The sequence below is a fragment of the Colias philodice genome, chromosome 17, assembly GCF_061535455.1.
Source record: "Colias philodice isolate Cphi_HAF_F1 chromosome 17, ilColPhil1 Martin Lab GWU primary, whole genome shotgun sequence".
NCBI classification, from domain to species: Eukaryota; Metazoa; Arthropoda; class Insecta; order Lepidoptera; family Pieridae; genus Colias; species Colias philodice.
In genome coordinates, this window is record NC_143102.1 from 6,293,995 (window position 1) to 6,308,194 (window position 14,200).

General features: G+C 30.4%; 1 protein-coding gene across 2 annotated transcripts in view; it reads right to left on the reverse strand.

Annotated features, from left to right (window-relative positions):
• Nucleotides 1–14,200, reverse strand: part of for (cGMP-dependent protein kinase for) — a 108,662-nt gene that overhangs the window by 49,575 nt on the left and 44,887 nt on the right. The gene's annotated exons all lie outside the window — the stretch shown is intronic.

The window sequence follows — 14,200 nt, forward strand, 5'->3', positions numbered from 1 at the left end:
ATATTTTTATTCCAATGGAATATCATGTTCGAAAGAAGAAAATTAATCATCGCTTTACAGGATTAAAAAAAGGGCGAAAATTGGACTGCCTTTATAAAAGAAAAGTTAATTAATCATAAACAAATATGTAAAATAATGGTTTAAACTAAACATTGATGCTGTTCTCAATCTATTATTAAATCAAGGTGGCCTTGAAACGTCATAGCCATAACCTGGTGAACGTCTGCTGTTACAAAAATATTGTGTGTATATTTTGGCTAAATTCTAAGAATTAGTTTCTGAAGTATCTTCAAAATTCAGCAAAATTTATAGTTACCTATTATTTACACTTGGTGGAAGCAAGACCAATAACCTGGTTTGAATATTCATGGACATCATTTTTCTAAATTTTTATTTTCAAGATTAAGAAGAGAAACACTTTAAACATGCGTAAACTGTAAAAAACAAATCTGAAACCTTTGATCTGGAAGCGAGATTTGAACCCGCGTTTTTTAATGTAGGAATGCCCTATGGATAAACATGGATGGCCGAATTCGGGCAATTTTGTCGGGGTTTTACAAATACATAGGTATTACAATGTTTCTCCATTAGATATATATAATAATCCATCTAGACAATCATCTTAATTTTCAAATACTTACATTCGTTCAAAAATGAAAATATTTATTCATAAAATTTAAGTAAAAAATATGTTAGTATCTGAAATTTTTTAAAATTATATTTATTGCTAATTGCAAACTGACATAAGTAACTATTTAAATCTTTTTGCAAAAAAATAATATAAAATCCATTATCGCACTATAGCTGCTGCTGCTTTGTATAAACGGAGATAATTTTTTTTTGCTCATTAGAATATAATGTACAATTTTATTGCTTATACCACACTTTTAAGTATTCATATTACTTATTAATAATATTATTAAAACGAAAATAATTATAATAAAAAAATAAAGACTACTTTTGATCTGATTCAATAAAATAACATTTATAATAACGCCATCTATGGGAAATTCCCATCACTACAAATTGAAATCACAGTTACGCTACTCCTCAACAGATGGCGTTGTTTACAATAAAAATATAACTAATAAAGAGGACACGATTGAATTAAATCGATAAAACGACATTAAGATCAAGGTCAAATAATATTTTATCTATTGTAATCGGAATTATTGTTGTTTTTGATATTTTAGTCATATCTTTTGTGTACAACTGTTCAACGCTCGTTCTAATTTTGCTAGGTAAAACATTTTACATCGACGCGACGGAAGAATATTGGCAAATAATAATTAATGATGAAGAATTAAACAATATTTTTTGCATTGTCACATTAAGTATATAAAGTAAATGTTTATTTACATAACCAACAAATAAAAACGCCTCTATGCGGGAAAAAAAACATTAAACGTCGTTCAGTCATAGGAAACCTACTTGTTAAAATGACTAGTAGAATGGTACCTACAGGGCGGGTCAAATTGATTGCGTGGTCACTGTTGATCAAGTCATGTACATTCTTATAGAGCGGAGCTTGTTGACGTACTAAATATAGAAATGAATATAAATGATCAACATACAGGGCCACATAATATTAACTCGTAACTACGTCTACAATGTGATTCCGACGAGTTCACGTGAATTATATTTAACTATTTTTTTTTCCTGTGCATGAAGATTTTTAACATTACAAAAAAAATATCTACTTTCCTTCATTTATATGCCGCATCGTTTATGTGCATGTGAGATATCTAAAAAAAAGTTACTGTTTATTCGTAATTAAATATTATATATGTCACGGCTAAAGGTAGGTGAGAACATAAACTTAAGATTAGCCGGCTAAACTTAGGTTTATTTTCGACGAGGTGTTAATGTTAGTTTGTTCTATCTTTAGCCGGCTAAACTTAAGTGTAACCGCAGGCCCGTGGCTAAAAATGTCGGGGTGGGTAGATTTGGTTAGCGCCGGGCCGGTGGAGGGCTTGAGGGGCCCGCACAGTGCCAGAAAACACTCGCCCTGTTCCTTACATGTATTATAGTAACCAAATCTACCCACCCCGACTCAGGGCAGAAAGCTGGTGGCTAGGTTAGGTTAGGTTAGAACTCTTAAGACCCGCACGAGCCGAGCGAGCGCAGCGAGCGTGCTGCGGCAGCAGCCGGCGAAGTGCCAGAAAACACTCGCCCTGTTCCTTACATGTATTATAGTAACCAAATCTACCCACCCCGACATTTTTAGCCACGGGCCTGCGGTTACACTTAAGTTTAGCCGGCTAAAGATAGAACAAACTAACATTAACACCTCGTCGAAAATAAACCTAAGTTTAGCCGGCTAATCTTAAGTTTATGTTCTCACCTACCTTTAGCCGTAACATATATATAATACCTATATATCTACCTATTTAACCGACTTCAAAAAAGTAGGAGGTTATTATTATTTACAGTGCAAAAAAAGGTTATAATAGAAAGGACACCATTTTTACGCTTTACGTTTCATTAACATTAATTTTATTTGTAGATAATAATCGTTATTGTTATAATTCTGAAAGATTGCTTTAATTAAATCATCACTAGTCAATCACGTAGGTATATTCCTCAAGATTTTTAGAATCAACCGAACATATAATTGAAATAAAAAAATCAACTTAAATTTTAATTATTCTATGCACTATACGCAAATAAACCATGCTATCATTGCTTGAAGGTGTTAACGTATTCATATTATAATAACGTTAACAGTTTTAACATATATTTACATAAAAGGCGACACTTAACCAATATGTTTATTAGAAATTTTATAATACTTGACGGTAATCGCGAAGTGATTACATTTTAGACAGAAAACCATTCTAATTACACGACTTTATGCCATTTCAACACGTTTTAATGTACATAGGTAATGTTATGATCTTGAGTAGTGGTACCTATAAATTCTAGTCTGAGACTTGTTCGGACTGTTGTTGGACTGTTCATATTGTGTTGTGATAGTAGAATATATTTGAGTCCCAATCGCTTCTTTATATTAACTTTTTTGTTGAAAACCTTAGAAAATAGATTCATCTCTAAAAGTATAATGAGTTATGGATAGTAATTATTATTCTGTGGTTATGGTGAACTATCAATCACATTCAAAAATTTACGGTCGGTATCATAAGTCGATCATTCTACATTTACACAAGTGCATCTTGAAATATTTATTCAATGATTGCCATCAAATTTTAAAACTTTTATTTATCTGACAATAGTATTTATAATATTCTGCTCAAAAGCTAAAATATAATTATAAAATGGGTCATATCATCCTGTATTCCTGTGGATGATTTTATCACTTTCATTTACTAAATTCTCCCAAAATCACAACAAATGAAATCACATGAAATTTTGAAAGGTATCTATTCATAAAACAATAGTTTTGTACCGTTGCGTTGTTTCATTGTGTTTTGCGAATAACCAACAGATAATATTTGTGATTCATATTCTAATGTGGATTATTGTTATATAATTGCATAGTAAATGCACAAAGGTCTCGGTTCCAGAAGAACGCGCAATTACTATGCGATGCAACAAAATATACTCGTTTCATATTACATTGTAATTGAAACTTGGTATTGTGAAGTTAAGTATCTATCATAAAGGTTCTATGTTTTAGCCGTTACAATCGATTCTTCGTATTTTTTATGAAATTTTTTAAGTGAAACTTTTTTAGGGGCTGTGAGTAAAATTTCAAGGTTGCGTCATGGCAATACCGTCACGCCATGGATTAAGGCGACGATTTTGATATCTATGAATCATGCCAAAGAAGTTTCAAATAATATGCTCATATTCAGCACATAATATGCTCTCTTTTATGATTATCTTGTCCGACTGATTTCTGTTTAGCTAAAAAATTTACTATATTCGACACTAACTTGATTGATGCCACCTCATAAATCTACTTAATATTCATTGTTTATTTACTTACGCACTTGGCTTAAAATAATAAAGAATTTAACATTACATGCGCGTTGGTTTTCGCAGTTTTAACACAAAATCTTTTCTCTATAATTAAGGGTAATTTAAGTTTACTATGTAATTATTTCGCTGATCCCATTTTGCGGTGGTCCGACCGCCTGATGTAAATTAATTTTCTTTGATAAGCCTCGTGATCGATTATTCACATCTCTATATGATAAGGTCAGTAATTTCTCTTAATGCGATCTTAAAACATCAAAAATATACGACTTCATTCGACTTTTGGTAATTAATTTTGGTGGTTTACTTTCACAGTTCGGATCATTAATCTTTTCAGCAATTTTTTCAACGTATGTAGGAAGCTGCACGACATTCTTGTGACTTTTTAAAAATGAGTTTAATATTTCTAGCTTTTTCCTGATGACATTTCTCTTAAATACCTAATACATGAGCTTTTTTTCTAGTGAGGATTTATTTTTGTTTTCAGATCTCAGTTTGTCTGCTAAGAATATGGATATGTATTACGAACCATACGAATAATACAATTAAAATAAGCCCTAATAGGTATGTGTTTAAATAAATAAGAAATAAATAAATAAAATAAATAAATAAATAAATAAGTTTATAAAAGCTTTGTTAAAAAAAAAACGTTCTCCTGTGAAACTTATTTTTTTATTTGCACAAGTATAACTGTCCTTCTAAAACTTATTTAGCTGTTTACCTATATCTGTATAAACTTCCCAACCTTAATAGTAATCTTGCATAAACATATTTCTCAAAGATAATTTGTTGACTGTCTTATCTCGAAGCACTTGAATGCATTCATTCAATATCGATGTTATATCTCTCCTTGTATTTACTGAAAGAGCTTGTACAATTGTACATAGTTGATTGATAAATTTATTGTCTTGTAAAGCATTTGTCATCGTAAGTATAAGGCGTATCATAATCAAAATTCTAATCTATACTAATAAAGTTTGCTTGTTTGCATGTTCGCGCTAATCTCAGGAAATACGGAACTGATTTGAAAAATTATTAATTATAGCTCATTTATCGAAGAAGTATGAATATTACGGTTCTGAATTATTAAAATGCATGGCCTTTTCTCTTAAGGGCTATGAAAAAGATATTTTACTTATTTCCGTTCTAGTGAAGCAGTTTGTCAGCTTTTGCGGTCTAGACAATTTTACACCAAGACTCGAACCCGATATCTGGCAGGTATTAAGCTTTCTCGAAAGTATAAATCCATAAAAGCTTTATGGGCTATGTGGCCTGAATTAAATGAATTTTATTTATTTATTTATTATTTATGATTATCCTGAATATGAGGTTATGACTTATAGGTAGCATTTTATGTGTCATTTTTGTCTGTCTATTTGAGTCGAAAAGACGGAAACCAACCAAAACCTCTGAATGGTTGAATTGATAGATTATACGTGGATAGTTTCCTGTTTCAAATTCCAATAGGTCCATCTTTAATTTCTCATTTCTTTTTGGAATTTTTGAGTGACACTGTTATATGTAATTCGGACAACCAACAATTACCCATATGATATTTTTTGTGAAATACATGCGGTAATCATCGTCATGCAAATATCCAAAAAACCAGCAAAGACTTCGGAAGAGAAATTAACATCTCAATCATACGCAAAATGTGTTTCTTTAAACCACTTCTGACGGGCTTTGGGCAAGCCTCGATTAAATTGGTTTACAATATCCCAATTTTTTCCACTTATACTGTAATTAGCGGTTACCTGACCTATACTAGGGTCAGCAATAATCATGCTTATTATATAACAATGCGTTTCTTAACTTATTCAATTATATTCCTCGAACCGTTATTATATTTTGATTTTGAGGTTATAAATTCCAGTAATTGTACGGTTTGTTAAGTGTTAAAACAGGTGAGCACGTATCACCAAATTATATGTTTATGATATAAAATTTTGATAAGGACTGCCTACATAATACGATATGAAATTTTGGTGAGAAGGTAACGTTGATTTTTCAATGTTCGCGTATAAGCTCTTCAGCTGATTTGAAAGCTTCTTCGTTGGTAATGTTATGAGTTCATAAACACTTTTTTTAATTTTTACGTAGTCATACGACTATTAGATAATGTTAGAATAACGAAAAGAGTTCAACATGGTTGAAGTGATGAAAGTCAAGAAAAAACATATCCATACTTAGGTATTAGTAGGTTATATCCGCTATCATAAAATATGAATTTTTACCTCTGCATATTGATACATTCAAATCGCACCATAATACCTGCACATTCGTCGCATTGTGGAATTAATGTTGTTCTATTTTTTCATTGATTAGCTATTTTCAATATTTTGTTCGTAGTTCTCCTATAAAGTGTTGCTTTCAAATATTTTTTCCGGTCATGTTTATTCCTACTGAAATCAAGGATAATTAACACTGTAAGTAAGTGATATACAGGCTATATGAAGGTAAATTTCAGTATAAAAATGTAAGTATAACAATCTCTCTCTTGTGTAGTGGCCATAGAATAATTTCGTGGAATGTATTTAACCCAAACGGAGTTTTACAGCCGTCTGTTTTTATATAAATGCGAATGTAAACATTTTCTTACGTCAAAGCTATAACATTGTTCATTGAAATCTTTAGGATTCTAAATAAAAAGGAGAGAACAATAATAAAGTGTAAAAGCTTGTTAGGCTAATCAAATCAGAAAAATCGAACTCACATAGAACTTACATAGCATCGAAATATTCTTTATCTATTCTTATAAATTGGTCTATAACCTTAAATTATTGTTGATCGATTTCAGTTACCTTTCAAATATACAAATGTTTCATAAACTGGGACGAAAAACAGTTAATATTATTCGATTACCAATTAGTTAATTAACTGGTTACTAAAAACGATACTTATGAGCAAAGAAAAATACCACCATGTCATTCAAAAGACTTGTCAACCAAATGCGGTATGGAAAAATAAAAATATAATTAATTAAAATCTGATTTAATAAAAACAAAACCTGCTAGACATTGATGTCTTTAAGTAAATTACTTATAATTCGCTAATTAAATTAATCGAAAAAAGAAACTTGTTTGTTGTTTAATGTTTTTACTTACATTACTTTTGCTTAATTAATTGCTGAATGTTTCATTTATATGTAACTTGATTATTTTAGAAATGTGAAATATGTTTTTTTTCTGTTTGTCCTGTTTTATAGATCTAGAAAAGCAATTCGTGACAGGTTACGTGGAATATTGTTTAAAATTCAAATGATTTTATTGCGAAAAAAATGCATAAAATATCTTAAAAATAGCACACTTAAGATAGGTGCTTAGAATATATATTATTCTAGCAATATAAAGATAATTTACTAGAAATTTATACATTTTATTAATTATCTACCGACGGAATAAATTACCAACCAAACGTATCACTTACATTAATATATTTAGCAGCTTTCGCAATCGAATTTATTATACCATAAACAATTTTAATTGCTTAATAGGAACTGAAAATAAAGCTCAATTAATGTCAATCTCAGAGTATTAAATTGGACAAACATAAGAAACATTATAAGGTAGCAATTATACCACCGAAGGTGTTATTTTGAAATAAACTTCTCGTAATAATTAAATGTATCTACCAATTTTCTTTTGTGCAATTAAGATTGTATCACAAAAAGTATGTAACAATGTGAGAATGGAATATATTGCAGACAGTTTAATGTTTATCGATAATAATTTTATCACCTTTGTAAGTCTTTGGCTTTAATAACGAGAAATTTTGCTCGGATAATAATATGATATGAGTAGGTATTGAGTTTTTTATTTTCTTTCTGTCATTATTTCAACCTTTACTAAGAAATATTTGAAATAAATAAATCACATAGGAGACAAATTGATGTCAAATTGGTATAAAACCCTAGTGAGATTCAAACTCAACTTTTTTTTATCTAATTAGACTTCGTCTAGAAGCACTTTTGAATCGTCTTAATATAGTTTCACCATATACCACTTGAAAAATAAAGTAAGTATTTGAATGTATATTTCTTTAACTTTGCAATAGCATAGCATAATTATTTAGAGTCGAACACTTTAATTTTAAATATATATCTTATTTAATACGACGAATGAACGTCATTAATTGCACTTAGCTCTCAGACGAGGACAAGATCATACGTAGTAAATGTCTATTCGGCTTAAATAGAACAAACTAACTGGTTTTGATTTATATGTAACGGGTTGATACTGGCTGCCACAGACTCACACCAGCTGCGTGTGTTTTATATTTCATGTAATAACTGTTAAAATGTCATTAAATAATTATTTCATAACAGTGTGAGGGAAGGTTGCTTGGAGGGAAACTTACCTAACTGTTTTAAACTAAAAGCTATAATATGAAATGTCGTTTCAGAATTCGTAGTAAGGTTCACTTGTATGAGAACTATAGATGAGTGACTATTGACCAAGTCAATGAAGAAGTCGAAAGCATTTAGAGTACATACCGAATTTAGAGATACCTATTTTGAATAAATAGATAAATATTAAATAGCTATAAAATAAAAATAGGTAGCTGATACCCTTCTGTACAATAAATTTCTTATAAAAGCTAGTCATAGGATTATAAATAACAATGCTGCTACCAATATACAAAAATATCATCAAGTCATAGATCAGAAGTCCAAGGTGTAAATAGGGTGGATGTACCACTAGTTGACCATTTAAGCGGTTTTATCTTTAGCTATATATAAAAAACGGGTTATTTGTTTTACGTTCAATGTTATTTTTGGGACACAGATAATTGAATACTCACTGTAACTATTGTTCTTAATATCAATTTGATAACCTTCAAAGGTTTTATGAAAACTACTCTGAAAGTTATTTCTGCTAAAAACACCATTACTTGACCACTGATCACCAATATCTGACCATCATTACTCTAAAAGTTGACCATTTTCAAAATGGACAAAATGTCCTTCTTGGAACATTAGTTTTGTTTAATAAATAAATATATTATTTAATAAATAAAGATAGGTTGATGAAATCAAACCACTTGGTCACGGAAATCAAGTGGACAACTCAAGGTTAATAATATTCTCGGCCCCGAAACCTGACCAACTAAGTTCGGTATAAAAAATCTTACGGTGGTCAGCTTTTGGAAATATGCAACATAAAGCTATGACTTAACTACGGCTTATATGGTTTGTTAAATTAGGTAGGTATAAGCACAAACCAAACCAAGTCTTTCTTAGCAAAATATAAAGAACCAAGAGCTGACCATACTGGTCAACAATAGGCGAAAAATTGTTTTCGTTGCTCCAAAAGATAACCAGGCCGCTAAAAATCATGAAAAACTGTTCATGCCAAAAATGAAGCCGAAAGTCTATAACAGAATGGTTCAACATTATGCCTATAACAAGACATATAAAGAGTAATCGATTGCATTCAAGATAAATTAAGATTTCCCAATCAACTCCCGATAAAAAACTCTTAGTAAAAAATGTGATTACTTACGGGGCACCTACTTAATTACATCTTCGTGTTGAAAAAATGTCAATATTTCTGACCAATGGCAGCAAGGTTTGTTTTTATTTTATAGATGATGTTGCTTTATAGAAAAAACAATAAACTATCATCTGGGGCTGCCGTATTTTCTTAATTGGCGCGTATATTTGAATTTCGGTCATGTATTGGCGCTTGGTCAGCTAGTGGTACATTGACCCTAAGTTATTTTTATATTATTTGCTTAAAATTTAATTGCCTATTTATTTTACATAAATTTGATAAAACCCAGGAAAAAACGTTTTAGTATGCAAATTACATGACCTAAATATTGAGCCGTTTCAATTTAAGTCCAAAAATAAAAACGTAAAGAGTAGGTATAATATTTGGTTTTATATAAATAAATATGTCAATAAATATATTTAAGTCAATACTCATTAAATATGTTGCTTTGTATTAAAATCTGGCTTGGACTTACCAATCATTATCTTTTCATCTACAAACATAAATTGTAACGAACCTTGTTTTTTGGCAAAATTATTTCAACCAGTCTTCATTATGGATGAAATATTTAAGTCTTCTGGTCACGTACGACTCGTAAATTTTACACCTAACTGATCATTAATTAAGTACAAGAAAAACACTATCAAAATCAATAATTAAAATACAGCGTAAGAACATAATAAAAGGTCGGTAAGATATTTAACTGAATAACTGTGAACAATTCTTGCGAAAATTACAAGCCGAGAATACTAAATAAAGAGTAAAGAATCAAGGTTTTAGTTGTTACTGCGGCATTGTTGACATTCCCTTTTTTGTGATTAAAGAAAAGCATTTTTGAACAATGACTAGCTGGTTATGATAAGTCATATTTAATAAGAATAATTTCACTTAAACCTAAATAACGCGTTATTTACATCCTCTGCTTACTAAAGTTTTGTTTTCATATCAGACTTGTATTTCTTTTCATAAAAGTATATGAAAAAAAAGGATTAATAAAAATAATCTAGAAATCTAAAACAATCATGTATGTGCCAGATGGCCTTTTATTACTTGAACAATAAAATGACTTCTCGGATAGCACTCTTGTATCACTTGACATACATTTAAAAACAGATATTACTTCAAACGTGAGGCCATCGAAACAAAAACTTTATTTCCATTAACATTCAGCGAACTCATTATTTTTAACTTTTCACTACATACTTAATGTTAAAAAATTGGAACGTTACTGAACGAAAACGTATAAAAAAGACAAGGAACATAAAAAAGTATCGTGAACAAAATAGCCTGTTGCTGTATTTGGTCATAGTTCCCAATCCAGGCTTCTTCAGACAAATAGAAAATAATAAAAGAATACAGACTGGAAATAGTCGAATTCAGAGGCTATGTTTATAAATACAGCCTTTAAAAAGAGTAAAACTTTATTCTGTCCAGATGAAAAGAGCTCTTTCCCACAGCGAACATTATTGAATCGACAGTAATCAATATGCAATTGCAACTATAAATCTCAACGTTAACAGAATGCAGTAGCACTTAATTTACAAACATTCTCACAATATTTTCCCAAACAACGACTCCTTTAAACAAAGACTACCACATCTTCTGTTTAAAACAAAACAACGCAATATTTCACGTGCGCACATATAAAGATGCCAGAGCTCTTAAATTGAAGAATATGCAATAAATTTCACATTAAAATATCTCCGCACTATGTATTGTTGTAGCTACATAGCACATAAATATACTAAAGGCAATTTGGAAGACAAGATTTCTCTCATAGCCTTCTTTGGGTTTCGAAAACTACGTTGTTATGTTGAATTTCCTCTTCATTGAGTTTATTTGTTTAACGCGTTCAGACTTTCACAGTGTTACATTAGAGATATGGCAAGGCCCTTGTAAATTTCCATAAAAAATCGGAACAAACAGTGTGGAAAATTCTTGTATAATGCTTTTAAATTGATACATAAATTCATAGATAGCATAATCGTTTGTTTATCTTATGGCAAATGTATTTGGTTTTATAATAGCCTTTGTATCTTTAAAAATCGATGGAATGTTTTAAGAATTTAATAACAATGATATATTTATTTATTTAAGGAACATTAAACTATTCGCCTCAAGCCCTCAACACACACTTATATTTTTTCGCTTTTCTATAGACTGTGTTGTTTACATTTGGTTTCACTATCGTTTCAGACCAACATATACCTTTCATTCATTTCAACCAAATTCGTTGAGTATTTTAACTCAAAATAGCAAGAAACATCCTCACATCCATTAAATATATTTACACCAAGCCCCACTTATAGAATAAATAACCTTCTTTCACGGAACAATTAAAAATAATTGTTGCGTCCTTTCTTTAATGAATACCAGATAACTAATAACTTGTCTTACACTTTCCACACCACGAGACATAGGTACCTACGTAGATAATTATGCAAATGTATAATTTCTGTCTTTGAAGGCAAGCACTCGGATAAGAAACATTTCCAGTATGAAACTGTTTAATTGGTCTCACTTATATGTTTATGTACTAGTTGAACATGATAATTAGAGTACCGTAAAGCCTAAATAGAAACTGGCAGATACATATTCATTCAGATCGTTAATTTTTATACTGTAAAAGTGTATAGGTATGTGTTTATAATTTTTTGTAGTTACCAGTCAGTTGACTGACAGATGGTGAACAGAGTATCGATGAAGATAAAATTTTACACAAAGCTATTTTTAGTGTTGTTGAAAAGATAGGACCTAGTTCAAGAAATTTTCTAAGATTAAAAAAAAATCAGGCACATATTCTGTATAGTCAACATACGAGTATATTCAGCGGCTCGTTTTTAGTTAATTAAAGATAAGAATTGAGAGACTTATTTAATTGGTTCCATAGTATTAAAAAAAATATTTGTGGATAAGTGATTCATTAGGAGACGTCATTGCGCTTTTTATAACACTACCTATTAAAAAAGTAGATACGTTTAACGTAAGAACCAAATCAGGCTTCATGCCCATTACACTAAACTGACTTAATTTTAACTTATGTTAATCAAATGAACCTCATAACACCTTTCCATATTACTCACACTGTAAAACCTTTATGGAAATTTAGGGTAATATAATCAGGTGTCTATAAAAGGCAAATTGTAGCATGAATCTTATTAAAAGACAAGTTAAGCTTATCGTATTAATGTTGACATTATGCTATTGTTATATAAATGGCATTTAATTGAAGACAGACTAGAATATCATTGAGCGGCAACATCAAAGCGTTAAGAAAAAAAACATTTGTCTTAAATCGTGTAAAGAATTAATGAATGTTATTGAGAGCAATAAAAATGTCGTAAAAAACGAGGTTCATTTAGTAGATCCAGTACGCTCCTAGAATAAGGACGACCAGAAAGGTTGCCTCAATGTCTCGGATTACGCAGTTTTGACAATATTTGGAACCGCTAATAAATGCTAATACGGTGCCATGGGAACTTTGGATTGTATTTAGTATGATGATGATAACCCTCTAAGCGTAATTCGAGTATCACGACAAATTTCTAATCTTTTTAAAGTTATTTGCAATCCTTCACGCATTACAAATTACAACTTGAATGATAGGCCAAATGAAATATGTACCTACACAACAGTTACTAACTATAAATGAATCGATTTTCTTTAATGTATTATAATACCTATATCAATTTACCCGTATGAGATCAAATTTCTTACCACACCAGGGTTACGAAAGTTCTGGTTTAGTTTAAATTCGTATTAGCATGAAGGACGCATAATTACCAAAACTAGATTTCCCGCATGATGCCTCTCCGCATACTAATAAGTACTTTTAAACTTTACGACATCGTTTACGATATTATCACTCTTTTTTGGATTGACGACGATAAAAGTTCTATCGCGTCGCGAATTTTAATTGGCACTAATTTTGTCATTGACAAATTGCTTGTGACTTGTTAAAGGACATGAGTAGAAATACACAAGTAGCGATTGAAATTTAAACAATTTCATTATCTATATTAAAATACCACATGTCGTATTTATTAAATAACATGACTTGTAGTAATGGCATTCTTGTTTTTATGTTTGTTGATCGAGATGAAACATTTATGAGGAAGTGGTCGCTTTACTATTCGGAAATAGCCTCTTTAACAGGAACAGGAATTGGAAATAGTACCTAGCTATTGGTCTTTACCTTTAAATGTAACATAGGTAGATGTAAGTATATTGCGACATTGTAAAAAAAAAAAATACCTAGGTTTTTAGTCTTTTGATTTCGATGTAATTATGTTAGAAAACCGCAGTGAAACCAAAAAACATTGGTATAAAATACAGAAGGTGACTTTTGTTTATAAACGTAATATTGTAATAAGAAATTAATGTTGATGTATATTGTTTAACCCATTGAGCCCTAAGCGGCCCGATCGGTCCCAGACACAATAGATTTTCTATTGTGTCTGTGGTTCCGGGGCCTGAGTTAATAATGTATATGCCAATTACCAATAGGATAATAACAGATAGACGAGTTATGAAGATGTCGAGGAAAAGAAGGAAGTTTATGTTTTATGTAGCAATAACAAGCGTTACTTTTATCAATAAATTTTCCTTCAGACTCTATCTGTGTGTTATGACATGTAGCTTTAAGTGCGTTACAATAAAATAATTGATAATTAATAAACAAAGGAATTTGCTGAATTTTTATGATTCAGAAATTCAACACTTATCTTCGTGAATTTAAACAGCAATTATGAACGCACAAACTCTTGTCA